General features: G+C 35.4%; 1 protein-coding gene across 9 annotated transcripts in view; it reads left to right on the forward strand.

Moving 5' to 3' along the window:
- B3GALT1 (beta-1,3-galactosyltransferase 1) overlaps window positions 1-19601 on the forward strand; it is a 211010-nt gene that overhangs the window by 82486 nt on the left and 108923 nt on the right. The window contains exons 3-4 of one of the 9 annotated variants that reach the window (XM_048952348.1): window positions 80-149; window positions 4928-5000. The exons of 6 other annotated variants lie outside the window; for them this stretch is intronic. The gene's annotated coding sequence lies outside the window, so the exon portion shown is untranslated. Of the gene's footprint in view, window positions 1-79; window positions 150-4927; window positions 5001-16378; window positions 16563-19601 lie in introns of all 9 variants that reach the window. 2 more of the 9 variants (XM_048952349.1, XM_048952346.1) reach the window with 2 other exon arrangements.

Below are 19601 nucleotides of genomic sequence, written 5' to 3' on the forward strand. Positions count from 1 at the left end.
CTTCTTTGAAAGTATAGAGATTGTTGGTATTTACTTGTAAAGATTATTTGGAACACTGATTGCATATACTTTGTTCCAGTTTTTGAAGGGCAGGATGCTACTGTTAAGGAATGCAAAGGTTTCACTTCCTCAGTATCAAGTACCAACTGGTAAGGCAAGTGGCATGGCCACCTACTTACAATTCTTCTGCTTACAGCTGGGCTGGGCTGTAAGTATAAGGCGGTAACTGTCTCATCTGATCACTTCCAGAATTATGGGAAGAGACAAGGGGAATTCTTCAATAAAAAGAAAAATATTGATTTTGGAAACTCACTGAGATCTGTCTTCAATTTTGCCCATTTCCCCAATAAATAAGTTTCGATAGAAGGAAAACAGACAAAAACAAACAAAACACACAAACAAACAAACACAACGACAGAAAGGGAGAGAGTCAAAGAACAGCATGCACAAGCACACAAGGGAAAGAGAAAAGTGAGGTGTAAGATAAACTATGATAAAGGCCACTGGTAACACATAATCCAAACTGAATTGGGACCAAACAGTAAGGAGAATTTGAAATGAAATTGGAGAGACAACAATTATTTCCTCTGGCATTAAGCTTAATAAAGCAAATTCAAGTATTTTCATTGAGATGGTAGGAAGCTCTGAAACTTAACATACCCATAAGATAAAACTTGAGAATATATGAATATATGTATACTAATAAAAATTCTGGCCCTCAGGAAGACAGCATGCATCTATCATTGACATCTACATTGTCAGGATCTGAGTCATGGATCACATAATACAGTTCAATGAAGAGTGAAAAAAAGAAGAATGTGGAGCTTTAAAAAATTAAGTTCTAAAATTGCATAGCATATGCTTATTTCACTTGCATAAATGCTTTTGCCTAGGTCTTCATGACTTCAATTTTTTATGTAGTTATATAATACAATTTCTATGAGGACTCTACAAATTATCATTTGTTCTGACTTGTCTTTTATTTGAATATGATTTTTAAATTTAATAATTTTAAATATTTTTCTAATTCACTTTTAAGTATATATATTATTTAATGAATCTCCCAAATACAGAAAATTCCAGCAATTCAAGCTTGTATCTTACTTCCAGAAAATTAAATTACACCGGTGTAGAACAAGGTAAGGTAAGAATCTATCCCATGAAGCACTGAATTGTTTTAGTAGTTAGGTTCATTAAAAAGTCAACAATAAAAATGGCTGTGATAATTCTAAGGAAACTGCAAGTCAAAACTGCAGCTCATTGTACAGACCGTGAATTCATTCTCTGTTCTGTAATGATCCTTTCAATGCCAGACTCTGACTGAAGTCAATGAGAACAGGAGCAAGACTTTTCTTGTTTTTGTTTTACTTTGTGCAAGTTTGCAAAAGCAGAAAATCACTGCTGGTAATACAGGATATGCTAGTTCATTTCACTGGAAAAATCATAATCCAAAAGTTTGGATGATATATAAGCCTTCTTGAATTATTTTAAACCTGGTCTTTAGACCATCTGTTCAAGAATATTTTTCCTACGGTTTCATGATACTGTTATTAGTTATATAGTAAGATGTTTTATGCTAGCACCTAAAGGCTCTAATTAGCATTTGTTCTACTCTGGCAGGTGTTGTGCAGACTATGCTGAAATTAAATGCAAAATAATCTGGGACTAAATATAAGAAATAACTATCTTTGCAATTCCCAAGATAAATTTGGGCTAAGTGCAAGTTAGGTTTTTTAGGTTCTAATTACAAATGTATATTTTGAAAATATACAATAAAGCAACAACAAAAATATGACATTTAGTAAATTCACAATTAAGATATTTAAAACACGATTAAAGAGATAAAAGTATATAAAATGTATGTCAGGAATCTGATACAAAAGAACAACAGATTTGAACAAACGCAATTCCATTTTCATGTTCTTTGATCTAATTTAATAAAACCTTAATCTTTCTATTGAAGGACACAAAGTCAGGCAATGCAGTCCTCTTCATCCAACTCTAATCTCTTACTCAGACAAATCACTTTTATTCCCTGATAATTCTCAGACTTGGTATCACAAACAAAAAGAGCTACACAATATATTTCCTATCCTCAAAACTGAATTCCTTGGCTGAAGGCTACTCATTCTATGATTAAATAATTTATGTTGCAAGAGGAAAATGAAGATTTTTCTTCTTTATTTTGTGAATATTTAAACACTGAACTTTTACTTCTTTTCCCCAGAATCCACACTTCTCATTCCTTCTTTGACATTCTAGGTAATTTTTTTTTTCTCAGCTATGGTAAAGTCCATTGTGCTACTCAATATCTTGAAACTACAGCGACATTCAGCCTTTCCTGAAAGAGATACCTTTTTACTTGCACTCTACATTCAATTCCATTCAGCTACAATACAGTAAAATTAAACAATAAACCACGAAGTTAACAATAGATTACCTTTTGTAAACATACGTAAAGGTAACGGCGCTCGAAGTTAGTCAGAGCAGTAGTTGCTTAGCATTTAAGATGAGATATTACTCAGACTCTGCTACCAAAGCTCTCTTAAATTTAAGATCCTAAAAAATGGCAGTTTCCTAATTTTCTACAGCACAACATTACCATTATGAGTGTATGAAAGCATTTATAGTTTCTTACATCAATTCAATGATAAATCAATAAATTGATTCAGTGAATCATTTTTTGAGGTAACCTTCAAAAATACATAGAAAGAAAGCAACCTGTTTGCTGTCAGCATCTGAGACAGTACCCTAACTGGTGTTCAGTGATACAGAAGATGCCTCTATAGTCGTGTTATAGTTGTTTAATGAGGTCTGTTTAAAAGAGGTGTTATTACTGGAGCTTGATGCATTAGAAGGGTACTTTTCATTATGAGTGAAAGTTTCAAATTGAAAATTCAGTTTCTTATGCCAGAGCATCTATATTCACATCATTGCTATGCTTATCAGGTGCATGGATTTCAGGCATTTGCCTTCTCTGCCTTGTCCCTCTTACCTTCTATAACTTATGTTTAATAAGCAGGGAAAAGCTCCTCAGAGCTTTACTACCAGGAGATAATTGTTCCTTACTCTCTGCAGTTTCCTCTCCAGCACTGTAACATACATCAGTTGGTAATGGTTAATTACTTTCTACCCTTGCAATTCAGTCTCCTGAGGAGTGAAATTAAATTTTGTGCTTTTAGCCAAAGAGAATATGGACTCAAAACACACACACACTTTAAGTTTTCCTGAATATTACTAGAAGGAGTACCTTTATACATGGGACAGGGAGTTTTAGGCCTAACTTATTCCAGGTGGCACTTTGATTTGATGTTCACTGACTGAATCAATAGCTAGAACTATTACTTTGCACCTAACACTGATAAGTATGCCCTTTCTTTCAATGAACGACTGCTTATCCACTCCTCTACTGCAAGAGACTGCGTACTAGTATAAGAAAATGATTAGTAATTCAGGAAATTACTTATTCTGTCTTACCCCTCATTTTGCTTACGTTTGTTTGATACAGTCTTAGCAGGAGAGGACTAAGCAGCCTTGGAGCACTGCCAGGAAAATAGGAAATATAGGAAAACAACACTTTAATTCATTCATTCTGCAAACTTAAGAGACTGCTTTGTCATCCTTTGCCCAGCCTCAGCTGATTTGCTAGCATTTAGCTGTGTAGACTGAAGAGAACAGTATGATAGAAATATTTTTCCTAGAAATACTTATGCTTATCCCTATGTGCTTTGTTTTATGCTCAGATACCTAAGAAAACATTACAAAGGATTATGAAGATATGTTTTCATAAACTTAAAGTATTCCCCTTCAGCGTTATGAATTTGAAGAATTTTCAGAAAGTGGAAGTCAGATTCATAGAATACCTTGTCTGGACCGTGGATGGGGCAGGGTTTTTTAAGTGATGCTCAGAGACAGCACAAGGGGCAATGGACACAAACTGGAACACAGGTTGTTCCATATGAACATGAAGGAAAATCTCTTTACGCTGAGGGTGATAGATCACCACTTGTGGATTTTCGTTCTCTGGAAATATTCAAAACCTGCCTGAATGCTTTCATGTGCAACCTACTGTAGAGTAACTGCACTTGCAGGGAAGAGGTTCCTTCCAGCCCCTGCAATTCCATGATTCTGTGACTCCTAATAGAAAGTCTCAAGAGAACAAGAAATTTCTCAGAATCTTTAGTTTCTGAGAAATTTAAATAAAATGTTCTGAAACAACTTGAGCTCCATTATTGAAAAAACAAAATCCTTTAATAAGATTTTTAAGGTATATTATTTTTTATTTTAATATCTCATTCCAAGATAACTTAGAGAATAAGCTGGAAGTGGTACTTTGAATTTGGGAATCCAAGCTGAAAACGTTTATATTAATGCTGAATTTAGTATTAGCTTCCCACGAAAAGTTCTCAGGGAAATGCAGTTATATTAGCATAAAACAAAACAAAAACACAAAAATAAACATCGTCACCAAAATGCAGCTTACAACAACTAATTTTTGCCAGAGACTACTTTTGTCTGCTTTGGTAAGTTTACTTGATATTCCTACACTAATTACAAAATGTTTCTATAAAGAATAGGCTTCACCTCATGACCAGTGTGACTTCCAATGTTTAAAAAAACCAGCAATATAAAAAGCTTTTTTCCCCCATGCTAGACAGAGCTTAATTTACATTAACTTAATTCTGAAAGCAGCTCTCACTTGGTCCCCGTTATTTCTCAGAATAACTTCTGCTGAGAATTTCTTCCTGACTATTGGACAAATGCATCTTGACTTCCTTCCTCTCTCTCTCCTCGGTACAAGTAATTTGTATGAAGTATTCATATTGTTCTGAGGTTAAAAAAAGAAAAAACAAACAACACAAAAAACCTTGTTTATAATTCAGTTTGATTTGATTTTGATGATGGCTCTTTTTCTTGAATTCACAAGGAGCCAAGCTGGCCCAAAACTTATTTCTCTCCTAAAAGAAGCAAGCAAAGAGCAATCCTGAAACAAATCAAAGGTGGGTGGGTGTTTTGGTTTTTTTGTTGTTGTTGTTTGTTTTGCTTTGTTTTTTTCCAGTTAAGATGGGGAATGTATTTGAGAGGAACAGACGAGTTCTAAAATTTTAAAGGAATTTTTTACCAAAGATAATAAAAGAGCTGATTTCTCTTATATCTTAGAATTAGAGTTAGTACTCTTAAATCATAAGATTTCATTTTCCAGAATATTTATAATGATTTAGCTTCCTAAGTATTTCAAATTATTGGCTCTATGTAACTTCATAAATCCATACTGCCAAAGCAACAAACCACATCTCTAGACCCCATATCATGCAGACTCTGTAGCTCTCTGAATCACAGTAAAGTGACACTCATCTCAAATTTTCTATGAAATGTAGTGAATTTTCAGTGAAAGTAGTCTTTTGTGTAGAGAATATAATTTCATTGGAAAACGTTTATGGTTAGGAACACTCCTGACTTTTAAGCATACATGTTGCAGTGTTTCGGTTGGAAGATTTTTCCATCCTTTGGTAGGAATGCTTCCTGAAGCAAAAAAAACATCTTCATTTAAAAGGTGGCAAAGATAATAACCATTTTCCATTTGGAAATGAACTGACAGAAAAATGAAGAGGAACATGCTATAATTGTTCCTAACACTTTTTCAAATGAGAAACATTAACAAAGACATATGGGATTATTTTTTTCCAAATTTATTTCTAATTGTTTCTTGATAGTAAAAACTGATCGAAAATCTGTAAGATGAAAGACAGAGACAGCCTTCCTGGAAAAAAAAAAAAAAAAAAAAAAAAAAAAAAAAAAATGAAGCTGAACGCTTGTAGTATATTTTGCACTTCCATACTATAGTCTTGTTTGCTGGTCTTAGATCTACCAGATGGAAAACAGGTAATAATTATGTCAGGGAAAAAAAATCAACTGATAAAAACAGAATTTCATTTAGTCACCTTTCTCACGTGAATTACCTCCTTATCAAAAATGGCATAAATACATAACTCTTACCATAAGAAAATGCAATTACATTTCAAAAGGAAAGCATCAGAAACTTAATAATGTCTGCAAAAGCCTTCTCTACTGTTATTGTATTTTACTTAATGGAAAAAAATTTCAAGACACAATGGTGTATTCAATGCCATATACTGTGGTTTTATGAGAGAAAGGACTTCTTCAGCCACTAGATTAGTTATATTAAAGTATTAACTCTACAAGAAACTATTTTATCCATTTTGTTTTTAAATCAAGTCAAATTACTTAAAGAAAACTCTCAAATAAGGGCTAAAAATTGGGATTTCAAACTGAAATCAGTTCTGACTTACTGCCTGTGTTACAGTGTTTGAGTGCTACCTGTAAGTTCTGCTATTTAAAGAAATATCTTTAAGCTCCATATTTCAAAAATGCATACCTAATTCCTTATTGTGCTCCATTCTGGGATATCTTTTAGTTAGAAGACTCTGTGAAGGAAATCCAAAATTGTTGTTCATATTGCTTTATAATATTTTTTTTTCATCTGAGCCAACAGTTTTCAAGTGAATAGGGCCTTTATAAAACATATTTTAACACTCCTGCAGATTAATAATGTGTTAACAGCAAAAGCCATGTTGAGCTTAGCTCAATTATCCTTCCATCCCAATTATACTATGACATTAAATCTTGTGACATTTAATAAGAAAGGCCATTTCATCCATGGCTGCCTCAACTGCTGAGGATTTATGCAACAGTGTTCCCTCCTAAGAAACTATTCTAAAAGAAGGCATTCTCACAAGCTGATATGTCTAACTGCTCACGTCAATTAAATAAGGTGCACCAAAATATATAAAATTGTTCTTTTTGCAATTACTGATGCCTTTGACTATAGAAAGAGGAATAGACTGCCATTAGTTCTTTTGCAACGGTAACAGTGCTAACAGATTAAAGTAAGAACCAGAGTTCAAAATAAAAAAGTACTTGTACGTTGATCTCTCTCATTTCTTTATGATGCTTTACATTTATGTATGTGAATTCACTGGTTTATATTTCTTCACCATTTTATCAAAAGATTGCCATTCTACAAAACTTTTACAGAGAGTGAGCCACTGGAGTAAACTGAAGCATAGTCTTCAGGCAAAAGTGAGTACAAACTTTTGGAATCAGTTCAAGGTTCTTGCCAGAGTAACAAGCAAACACACTCCTTGTCATAGGTTATAAGCAGAGAAATCTCAGCTAACTGCTTGTCTGGCTCCAAAACTAGAAGTTTTATATGGCTTGGAGTGTATCTGACATAACTAGATTTGTTGTCAGGCAACTAGCTTCAGGGTTTGAGCTAGAATCTCCATGAAGCAGCCAGGGACAACGTATGAATGCCAACTTTAGAGACATCTCCAGGCAGTCCTACTGTGCAGTGATAGAAATGCTCAGCTTCTACCTCTAAAAGTTACGAGTTACAAGGCAGGTACATAAGCACCAGTACAACTGCCTACTTCAGCTTTCTAGAACAATGTTTTTATATTTTCAGATAAGCATGAAGTAAATGGCTTCGCTTTCAAAACAGGCCCGAGTTCATACAGCAATTTATTTCACTCTATTATGAAATAGAAATCCACAGTATCCTGGAACATCTGGTCTTTTGTTTAGGTAGGACAGATGTTTCAAATCAAATATCCAAGCACTGAAAAGAAGGCTGTTTTCTGTAGGTAAAAATGTGAAAGTCACAAGGATTAAAGGATAGCATCCTACCTGCCAGGATAAGACAGGTAAACTAAGTCAGGTTCATGCTCCTTGAAAAGATTTTAGCATACATGGCTGTATTGTGTTCAGCAATAGCTGTTTTGTCATTTTTCTCATCTCTTTAAAATAGAAAGTATAGGAATATCAAGTAACAAAAAGCAAAAAATAAAGCTCAATCTTGTCAACTTTTTCAAATGACAAGAAAAAAAAGCTGCTAAGTCATAATTACTCCATACTATGAAAGCCACATTTCTTTAAGGATTTATGGGTGGTAAAAACACCTTCACACAAATTGAAAAAAAATGAATCCAGCTGCTCTAACTTCAGGGTATGTCAGAAACTGCTATATAGGATGGATAAATGAATGAATCGTTGAGCCATGATCTTCACCCTTCTCTAACAATCATAGTTATTTTTGGTACAAAATTGGAAAATGTGTTTGTTTTTGTTTTGTTTTTTTTTTGAAAATGCTTGTACAGGAATTAATGCTGCAGATATTCTTCCAAAAATATTTAGTTTAGAAAATGCAGTGCTTTGAAGATGCCACTGGCAAGGACTTCACGCCAAAATTGAATTTTATACATCTTTTCATGTAATACCTCTAAAAAGCATTCAGGGCTAATACAGAGGAAGAGAAAGTGTTTACACTTGTGGCAGAAGCAGATAAAATGCTAGGAAACCATGATCAGCAAAAACTATTAACCAATAGACAGTGGAAAAACCAAAATTTAAACGACAAAGTTCTCCTCTTAATTGTTGTAGTTCTAAGGACAAAGGAGAGGGAAGATAAATATTCCAGAGCTCAAGCCAGTTCATCTGTTTTCATTCCATTTCTCTGGGATACATTTATGTTATCAGAAAGAGTCAGGTTTTTCTGCATAGAGAACTGCAGCTAAATACCTCCAGAATTCCTTTTGCACAACTCCAATTTCTTTAAGAACCAAGTACACACTTAACACTTGTATTTTAATGATAAGATGAATATATACTGGCAAACTTATCCAAGTGCAAAGAAGCCATAGGCCCAGGGCTGTCAGGCTGTGTTGGCACAGAGCAGGCAGCTGTTCACGCAAGCTTGTTGCCTTGTGTGCGCCGGGTGAGATGGACGTTGGCTTTGAATGCTCGCTCCCTGCTTGTACAACCCTCTGCTGGTGGCCTGTGCCCTCATTATCTCCAACCAACAAGAAGCTAGAGCTGCTTGAGCTGGTCCACATAGGTTCTGTCCTTCCTTCCTCTTTTCTGGGGGCTGGTGGCAAAAGCAGAAAGCCTCACATTGTGGGCCCCCTTCACCTGCTCAGTGTTCTTCTCACCCTTGCACCCTCAGTAACAGCCTGGGCATATAGAATAGAGTCTACAGGGAGTGGCTCATGCCAATGGTCTTCTGCCACAGCAGAGAGCTGACTGAAGTTCATGTGCTCATAAAGGGGAAGAAAATGTAGAGGTCCTCAGAAATAGGCTACAACAGTCTGTGTACAGGGAAAGGGAGAGCACTCCCTGACATACACTGACTGTCCAACCAATGCCCCAGGTCTTCCCTCCCCTCCCTTCCAAGCTCTCTCCACACTGACTGAGCCCTGCTTGGCCAGCATTGCAAATCTGCCCCTTGCTATTCCAAGACAACAGACAGTTTTCCTCAGCTGAAGGGAGTCCCAGGATGGTTTTGGCTGTTTGCCATAAGTGGCAGTGATATTTTAGAATCATTTGCAAAATTGAAAATAAAATTTATCATTTTTCTTGTTCCAAAAGGAAATTAATGTAACAAATTGTTTAATTTGAAAGAATGCATAAGCACAGTGTTGATTAACTTCAACTATCAACAGAGAGAGAGAGAGAGAGAGTAATAAAGTTTTCTTGGTACGTATCTCCCAACAGTGCAGTTTCTGCATGCACCCACCTTCAAAGTTAACTTTTTCTTTTTTGTAATTTGTGTTAACAACTAAAGAATGGGTCCTTAAGTAGGTGATATAAAAATTTAAAAAAAAAAAAACACACATCCAAAATAAACCAATATCACATGGTTCTGGCATGCACAGTTTAAGTAAAGTTACAAATCTTGATAAGAAGATAATTGTAATTACTCTGATGGCCTTGCATTATTCTTCTGTTCAGTAAAACATCGTTATCGATAAACAACTTGAAGTAATCCATTCTCTCCTCATTGTAGTTGAATTATATTATTGGATATTAAGGGCCTGACTTTTTTTTTCTTACAAAGTCTGTGCTAGCTTGTCAGTTTTATTTAAATTCTAACCCCTAGAAAACTTTCCTCCTGATAAGTAGCACACTGACTTTTAATACATTCCTATTATTATCAATCTAATAACATGACACAAGACATGCTCAGCAAGTCAAAGTACTGCCCTTTGCTGTAAATTAACATACGCCACTGAGAGTTTATTTTACCAAGCATTGAGTTGTGACAGATATAATCCTTACAAGGCAAACAAAGTTTGTAGGCAGAGGGAATGCACTTTATCAAATCAATCTGGAAAAAAAAAAAAAAAACTAGAAAACTTTCTCTTCACAAATTCACATCCATTTCAGTTGTATCAGCAGGTTTTAGCAAAGTACCCTCTTTGTCTTACAACCTTTCTTCCTTGGATTGTCAGAGATAAAACATGACCATTGCAAACACTTTGAAGTGATGATAATATCGTGGTAACATATAAAAATACTAATCCTCAAGCGGACTGAGGCAGTCTGTCTACACAGAAGGGAGGCTTAAGAAAAAAATAGTATGCAAAAAAAAACCAGTTCCTACACCAGGTCAACTGCCCATCTAAATTTTACAGTTTTGTATTTAAAATTTTTAATTACAATTCTCTCTCTTTTAATGCAAAGAAAATAATAAAAGTTTCTTCAGGAACATTGTGAAATAAAGTACACCAAGCACTATCAACTTCTTACAGAAAGGAAACCTTTTTTCCCTCCTCTTCAACCTCACTCTCTTACTGAAGATGAACATATTATGAGACTTTCCTATATGAAGAATACAAAGGAACAGACTTCAGAAGGCCAGGCAAATATATAGTACTTGTGGAAATGGAAAGAGACATTTTGGGCTATTTTTTATTGGTGGTTTCTTTTATGTAGTTGTATTTCCCAGATATTAAAATAGACTCCTTTGGAAAAAGTATTGCAGTACAACTTTCCATCAGAACTTGCCAGAGGTTTGTTGTTTCTATAAGCACTGATAAATGTTTTCTTCTCACACACAAAAGAAGATGCAAGCAATTCCTTTCCAATAGCCTTCAGCTGTGCAAGCAGTTATTTGTCACATACAGTTGGACCTGTGTGAGTGAAGCAGGCAGGCAGCTGCAAGTGTTTGCAGTCACACTGACTTCATCTTTTGAAGATATGTTTCTTATGGCTTCAAGTGAAGTAACGGTGATAACAGTTATCTAATGCTTCAAGATAATGCTGAATAAAGTTTTGAGGCTATGCAGAAATAATTCACTATGAACACACACCCCCAGTCCTAATGTTATAAGTTAGAAATTATTTATGACAAAATACAGCTAGGGTCTGATTCCACTGCCATTAAAATTGATGGGAATTTTACCACTAGCTTCCACGGTAGCAGTTCTTAAAAATGTATTTACTGGGGAAGACAAAAGTAATTCATATGTATGAGAGCATGAATATTTACACATATGCATACAGTTATTATAGCTCAGTGTATTCCTTTTTTCCCCAACATCAAGGTGCTTTTAAAAAAGCCCTCTGTCCTCTACCTAATTTTGTGTGCCTACATTCTTATGATATATTTTAATATCATGTCTTCATATTTCCCATAAGCTTTCTTTTATGTCTAAAAACACACCAGTAATAAAGTTTTCAAGCTCTTCTATTTCTGCTATGAGTTTTATATATATATATATATATATATATGTATATATAAATTTATATATATATACACACACGTTATAGCCAAGTTTCTGTCAAAAAAAAAAAAAAACCACCAAGACCTTATCTTCGAGATAGGATTTGAATTCCTTACTCTATTTAAATGCCAGCAATAATTACAATGCGTGATTCTTTTCATGCAATTTCTTTGGCTTTTTAAAACCAAGAAATGGAAGGTAGATAGCAAATTCAAGGGAACATATTACATGATTTATCTGAAAATAGAGTCAGATTCAATTAAACAAAATTAACCTCAAAAAACTGCCACCACTCCTGAGCATGAATCATAACCCCCCCAGCAGTTAGGCCTTCATCCAACAAGAGTCTCAGCAGGCATGTGCTGAGAGCAACCGAGTCTGCTGAGAACCTAAATGCCCATTGTGCCCACTTAACACTGCTGCAGGTAATATGTGTAAATGAAGCACAAGCAATTCTCAAACTTGGAACAGTTTCTTAAGCTTAATGGGTAGAGGAATTGAAGAACCAGTGAGTTGTAAGTTGCATAGGACTGATAAACTCCATCTGGGAAGAGGAGAGGCAAGAGATGCAGATTACCTACTTCAGTGCTAAAATGGAAATCATAAGAGCAATTCTGCACCTTAAAAGAAAACTAATTTTGTTCTCTGCAGAAATAGAATTAACAAAGCCAACACTGAAAAGTCCAGCTGCTCAGCCAAATGAAAGATTTGGGTAGAATTTGAGGAGACCTAAATCAGTAAGACTTTATAGAGATGTAGCCATGTTCCTATAGAGGCTACTACGCTGGTAAATAAGTTTGTAGTTAATGACATCCTGGCCTTCGTTATGTGTTCCAGCAGTGGAAATGAGACCTTATGCTAGCTAAAAATAACTGTCTTGGAATTCCTGTGCATTCTAGGTCCTCCAGAGGAAAGAATGAAGAAGCCAGCCTTGCAGAATTTCTCAAGAATAAACCTTTCTTAACATGCAACTGAAGTTGTATCTTGGCTTTTTTTTTTTTTTTTTTTTTTTTTAATCTTTTAACCGGACAGTTAGGAACTGGGAGCTGGATGCATAATTTGTCTCCATATCTCCATTTGCTTATTTCCTGGAATCCTGTATTAAGCTTGAGATCAATGACTTCTAACATCTCATCCTCAATCAGCCTGTAGCAGTTACACATTCTTGTAACGTTATATTCCAGGTATCCAAAGTAAAAAAGCTAATGGCCACAAAATTCACACTGGCACTCTTTCCTGTGCACTGAATAATTGGTCTAACCTACCTCTCAGTGTCGTGATGAATTTTCCAGCTTTTATTTAAAAATACATTTCTTCAGATACGTAATACTTGTTCCTCAATAAAATCTTTTTAATCCGAAAACCAATGAAAAAATCTAGAAGAATATGTAGTGAAACAAATAAGAAAAAAATGGATTTTGCCTACTCCTATGTTAACTGAGGGAAGGAATTGGAGTTAAGAAGCCTTAAGCACCAAAAAAAAAAATATCTGCTTGTGAACTGAAAGATGGAAAATTAAAATTTTCAACATACTATTTTATAGACAGTTTTTAAGTGCCTAAAGGAGATATCTTTTAACATGAAGTACCTTCTAACTGGCAGCTACAGTGTCAGTTCCATGCCTGCATTTAATCACTAGCACAACATTTGCAGTTATTCCAACTAGAAAGGATTTCTGAAAAGATGAAACACACTCAAATCACAATCTAACTTCACTAATCTTCAGATTAAGAATATACTCTAATAAGATTTAACGCTAGTGCTCTTTCAACAGATTTAGCCAGAGCCAGGCAGCCAAGGCTGAAGCACATTATTAATGTGGGATGAACCATTCAGAAAACATAGCATATATTTGATAGAGAATTTTTCAAAAATGTCAAAATATCAGGTCAAGGTAAAGAAGAAAATATTGAAAGGAGCTATTCAGACAAGCCATGAAAAATACTGATGTGTTGCACATTAAGCTGCACAGGCAATTCAGAGTTAGATAGTCACCCAAAACATAGGAAAGAGCTGTTCAGTTCTCTATTAGCTTAACCTGACCCTCTCTTTCCCACACAGACATGACGTTAGGCTCAACACTACTGGCTGTTTTTTCTTTTTGTCTGATAATACTTAGTTCACTTTGAAGCAGCCATTGCGTGCCCACTCCATATTCCAGGTCTCAAATCTGACACTCAGCTTCTGTCTCCTGCCCTCCATAACTGTACAGGCATTTCAAAGTACTAAATGACAAGTTGTGATGATCTTTCCTGCTCTTTATCTTCCAAAATCTTACTGTAAATATTTTTTAAAACATGCTGTCATATTTACAGTTTTCTAATAAATAACAGTCTTGTATTAAATCAAAAGTTCTTATTCTCCATTTTCTTGAGAATAAAAGTACTTAATCCAAACAAATTTGTTCTCTCCTTCAGAACCCCACCTGCAGCTGTGAAAAATTAGTCTTTCACATAGTCTTAGTTTTCAGATACTTCACTGTGTGTGTTTTTTATACTACAACAGAAAAGGATATATCTATTTGTCATCTGAATTTCAAACTCATGGGATGATACATGAGTTTATCAGGTAAAGAACCAGAACCAAGTCCTTTGTACTAAGAAAGACTAAGAGTCAGTAATTACATATTCATCCACAGTAAACAATAACATTTCCTTTCCTCTCTTCAAAGGATGTCAAGAATGGCATTGTCAAAAAAAAATAATAATAAATCATATTTTCCATTAACTCTTTGGGGAAAAAAAGATCAACTAGAGAAGTACCACTGTGAGGTAGCCAAGACTGCAAATATGAAAAGTGATTTGTATTAGAATGACACAAATTTTCAAAAGTGGCATTTGAGGAAGGGCAGTACTAGTTCATCACAGAGTAATTCGTGCTGCGAAGTGAAATTTTGTTCTAATATGATAACCCATGACCCCTAATAACGTATTAATCAGATATGTCACAGCTGGTCACTACCTTAAGCTGAACATTGGACACCAAGTACCAAATTTGTTTGAATTCTGCGTGGAATGCAGGTGTGGTTATACACCATAGTGACATTGCAGAAAGATGGAAAGTAATTCTGGATTAAGTGCCTCAGAGAACAGACATATTACAGTTTTATCGATGCAGCAGTGCATCCAAGACAGCTGTTAAGAAACCTTTTACCCTTTTCTATCTTTTGCTTAATCACATCCAACCTGAGCTGTACTCATGATCTGGGCACATTTAATTAAAGGAAGAGAGTAAGCAGAATTAGGCTGCCTGGTGTCCCAGAGGCAGCCTTGGGCTCCTTCTGCCTGCACTGTAAGTTAGCTGGATACAAGTTCACCTTGCCTAGCTAGTCAATGTTTTACCCTTTGCATGCTTCATTGTACCAGTTGGAACACAGGCCCTTAAGTTGAATAAATAGACTTCCTAGGTTTTATGTCCTAAATTAAGGAACACTTTGAGTTCCCTGGATGATATACAAATACAGCCCATATTTGAGTAAACGCAAGAGTAATGGCATAAAATAGCCATGCTTGCACAAGGCTTAGCCCAACAGATCATACAAGACACTGTGTTCAACTTTCTCCAGCATCTTTTCCTGGTATTCCATTGCGTTTTGTTACACTGGACTGGGATGTTATAATGCACTGTTGTACTTCGTGAGAGAATAACTTTGTCATCCTGATGAAAATTATTTATTACAGGTGTTTCTGAGTTATGTTAGTGCTTACCACACAGTATTTTACAATGCATGTACAAAAGGAGTGCAAACACAGCCATATCTAAATTTCCCCTCTGATATTTAAAGAGGCTTACATGTATATGCTTGACTTCTTTTGAGGCTATGCTTTCAAAGCTTTAGTTTAGCTGACAAAAATATTTTAATAATATTAAAAAACACAGTATGCACATCTGGATTCAAAAATGCTGCAGAGTAAGCAAAGTATCACACATTTTATGTAAATAGGAATTATGATAATAGCAAGTATTCTAAATTGTACATTTGATAAAGAAAAAATATCCACCTTTTTGCAAGTGTTTTCTAAATAAGTATTTAAATAGCAGAAGTTGTATGCCAGTATACGTTAGTGCTGACTAACAAAGTTTAAAAGAAGCAAAAGACACCTGATAACTAATTTCAGCATAAGGAAATGGAAAAAGAACAAAGTGAAGATGACCAATATTGGGAAGGAGACAGAAAGAACTCACAGAACTACTTTTAGGATAGATACAAAAGGAAAAAATGATACAGGAGATAGTGTGTGCAGTTAGGAGACAGGAAATTTAATTCTGACAAGATGAAAGCATTAAGATGTCAAAATGGAAAAAATAGGAAAAAAAATCAAAGACACAGGAAGAAGATCGACAACAGTGAACAGGGCAGCAAACAAAAATGAAGGCAACTATTCAAGTTTTAAACACAGGTCTGATGTGGTGAGGGAAAGAGATTTAAAGGGGGGGTAGAAAAGAACTTGGTCCTTGAGAAGTCAGAGTGGCTATTGGTGAGAAAAACGAGGAGAAAAAGAGTGAACAGTATAGAAATCAGCCTGTCATGACAGGTCAGAGTAATGAACATGATTGCCAGCAGCAGAGCTGGACATAAGAATTGGTGGAGATACATGAAGAACGTAAAATGAAATTTGCTTTTCAACATGCTAGTTAAATTTAGGAATACATTAACTTAATATGGAGTACAAAACAGAAAAGACAGCAAATAAGTTTCACATTCAAACCAGGGTATGCTTTCTAGCAGCATAGAGGGTTCCCCATTACCAGATGAAATTCAGGTATCAGATTTCTTATCATTTGTTCCTGCCCAGGACAGACTGCCTCTCTGCTGCTTTGGGCACCAGCAGCACAATTGCATGGAAATGGAGTGGATAAGCTTCAACCACCTCAAAGAGATCCTGCCCAGCTAGGAAGACCAAGGTGCCCTTGACCAAGAGGCTACCTGATCTCTTTCTCCCTGATGCTTACACAGGCTTTTACTTTAACTGTCAGCTTGTGAGTAAAAATTACTTTTTTTGTTTTCCGTATGGGGGGGAAGGTAAAATTACAGCACTCATTCAATGAATGAAAATGAACTGCCTTTCAAAAAGCAACCCAAAAACTTAGAAAATATTATCCAGGAAAGAGGTTCAAATTTTGGGCCCCTCATGACACACCAGGCAGATAAAACACTGAATGTAGAAAAGAAAAATGGAGTAAGAGTAAAGATATTTTTAGCAATATGCAACATTTTAATTTAGTCTCAGACAAGCACTGGAATTTATTTGCTCCTGATATTATGGCATGCACACTGGATTTAATGTATGATCAGTGCTAATCCATTCCAAGCCTTGCAATATCAGCAACATTTAAGACAAACCAGAACTGGAATTACACAAGTAATGAATACATCTCAGCAGGAGAGTTTAGAAAGGTCCTATAAATATCATTCAAGACAACAGTGACATTACAAGAAACGTTATGATCTCAAAAAAAACCATCAGTCTCACTTCATTTCTATCTTGCTATCCTAATTGGGATCTTTGCAGCTGGGTACAGTATCTATTCCCTTTAACAAAACGTCCATACTGGAGAAATGTGTCAGCACAACTGCTCTAATTCTTAATCTTAACCCTAACATTCTTTAATCCTGCCTATGATCCACACCATGCATGGCTGCAGAAGTCTAACACTATTGGTCAACTGTAAAGGAGAACACACACACAGTTTTAAAGGACTTTTCGACCTTTTTTATGGTCCTGCTGCTTCCCTTGTTTGTTTATTTGTTTTAATAAGCAGATATACACGTACGCTTTTAGGATCTTAGGATTTACATATGGTTTAGTATATTTAATTTCTTGTAATTTAATTGATGTCTTTCCTCTAAAAAGCTCAGAGAGAAGCATCTACAATCATTTAAAATTACTCAGCTTGAAATGACCTACAGTTATTCATGTAACTGTAAAAACAAATCTCAGTAGTTACCTTAAAGACTGTGCAGCACCAACTGAGAAATAGTTAATTATTTTTCATAGTTTTAGACCAATAAAAAAACCAAAATTATTCCAAACTGTAAACAAGGAAGCTAATTTCTCCCTTTTCTACAAAAACTTGTCAAGAAAGTCCACTGAATTTCAGAATAAGTAACAAAAGCTGTTAAGCTACACAGAAATCTGAATACACAAATTCCCCTCAACATCTTCTCCCAGTACATCCTAAAGTCCAGGTTGAGTGTATTTTAATCTTCCACTGACACAGACCTGCTTGCTTCTCTGAAAGGCCACAAAATGCCACTGAAGTTAAAATGGATGAGTTAACCTTTTGAGAAGTACTCAAAGTACCAAAAATTATTCTGACCTTTGACTGCACAATCCTTTAACTTCGCTAGCTATTCATTTCATGCTATTTTTTTTTTAATTATTATTACACGATTGGAGACATTTATTTGCCAATCTATCACTACAACATGTAGCAATTTGCTAAAATGAAGTATTTTGGTACCAATAATAAGGCATCGCCTGGACAGCAGGCAAAAACACAGGGAGGGTGAGAAGCTGAAAGAGAATTGGTATGAATTATTTTTACAATTGTTTTAATAAATAAAGCTGTTTGGACAGACAGATCAGTAAAGAAATGGCTTCAACAAGGAGCAGAGAAGGAAGGATGCATCTGCACAGTTTTCGCTGCACCTGTGAAAGGAGGAGAAAGGTCTTCAGTCTGCAGGACAAGGCAGAACAGGGATGTACACCTTAGTTTTGTTTGCGGTAAAAAAACACTTGCCTTTCCTTAGCAGTAAAAGAAGCAGTAGAGTGTAGAAGATTGTAATATCATTCATTTCAAAGAGAAAATAGCCAGTCTAGAAGGCTGAGGTCCAAACCCTGTGTATCAAACATTTATTATGGATCAGGACAGAGTCTGATGCCCTGTGAGCCAGCAAAAGAATGAAAGTTAGGCAATTTAATCGAAGTAAGACTAAAGATTGCAAGCCAACTTTTAGATCTTGAGCAACCCTGCAACTGCAGTACACTAGCACTGAAGGCAAGAACAAAACCAGTTTTAGAACACAACCAATCCATACAGCTTTGTTTAATAAAGTACTGTATTCAAAATACTCCTGTTGGTCAACAACATTATTTTAACTGTTTTTATAAGGAATCACAATATTCTGTCTTCCAGCAAGCTGAAAGGATAATATTGGAGATGACTTTCCTTTAAATTATTTTGCTTTTACCATATTATTTACTGACACTGTAACAACTCTCATTTATCTAACGTGCTAGAGATATACATTACCAAAGATACCTGGGAGCTGACAGTGACCACTGTTCCAACACTGACAATTCTTTCAGCACAAATAACTGTAACAGTCAGTCTTCCACTTAAAACTTGTGGAGATTCTAATGAGTGAAGATGCAACAAAACTTCTCGGTAGACTAGAAACTGGCCAACTTAAACAGGAAAAAAATCCTAGAAACAAGGATTTTTAATGGAAGGGGAAAAGCTATCACTGAAGTTTCTAAAGGGGTAAGGAAAGTGACGCGTTAGCAGGTTTAAACCACAAGGGAAATCAAGTAAATATAGAAATACAAAGAAAGACTGTACTAGACTGCTACATTCCCAGTGGAAATGATTTAAATTAAAACAGAAAGATGCAACAAGTGAAATCTTAGATTCTACCTTTTGAGATCACATCTGCTTTGCAAAACTGTTTGCGGGGAATGCTGCGTATGTGGTTGAGAATTGAAGGCTAAATGGATATTGAGACAATCCCTTCTCTGGCTGTTCTCATAGTTTGAACAGAAGAATCTGATGCTGCCACTTGTGAGCATGAAGAACAAGACTGGAAAGTGACTGTTAGAATAAAAAGATGTTCCATAAAATAAGTTATTAAGTTATCAGATTAATTATATAAGGATGTAGACATAGCATTAAATATCATATCATTTGAGATCAAATCACAGCATTTTCTTTTTAGTGGTACTTTGAAAATGTTTTGATTATAACCCCCTATCTTAGCCCGTTTCTGGACACCTGCTAGAGGAAAAAAAAAAAGCT

Source organism: Lagopus muta, chromosome 8 (genome assembly GCF_023343835.1).
Source record: "Lagopus muta isolate bLagMut1 chromosome 8, bLagMut1 primary, whole genome shotgun sequence".
Classification (NCBI taxonomy): Eukaryota; Metazoa; Chordata; class Aves; order Galliformes; family Phasianidae; genus Lagopus; species Lagopus muta.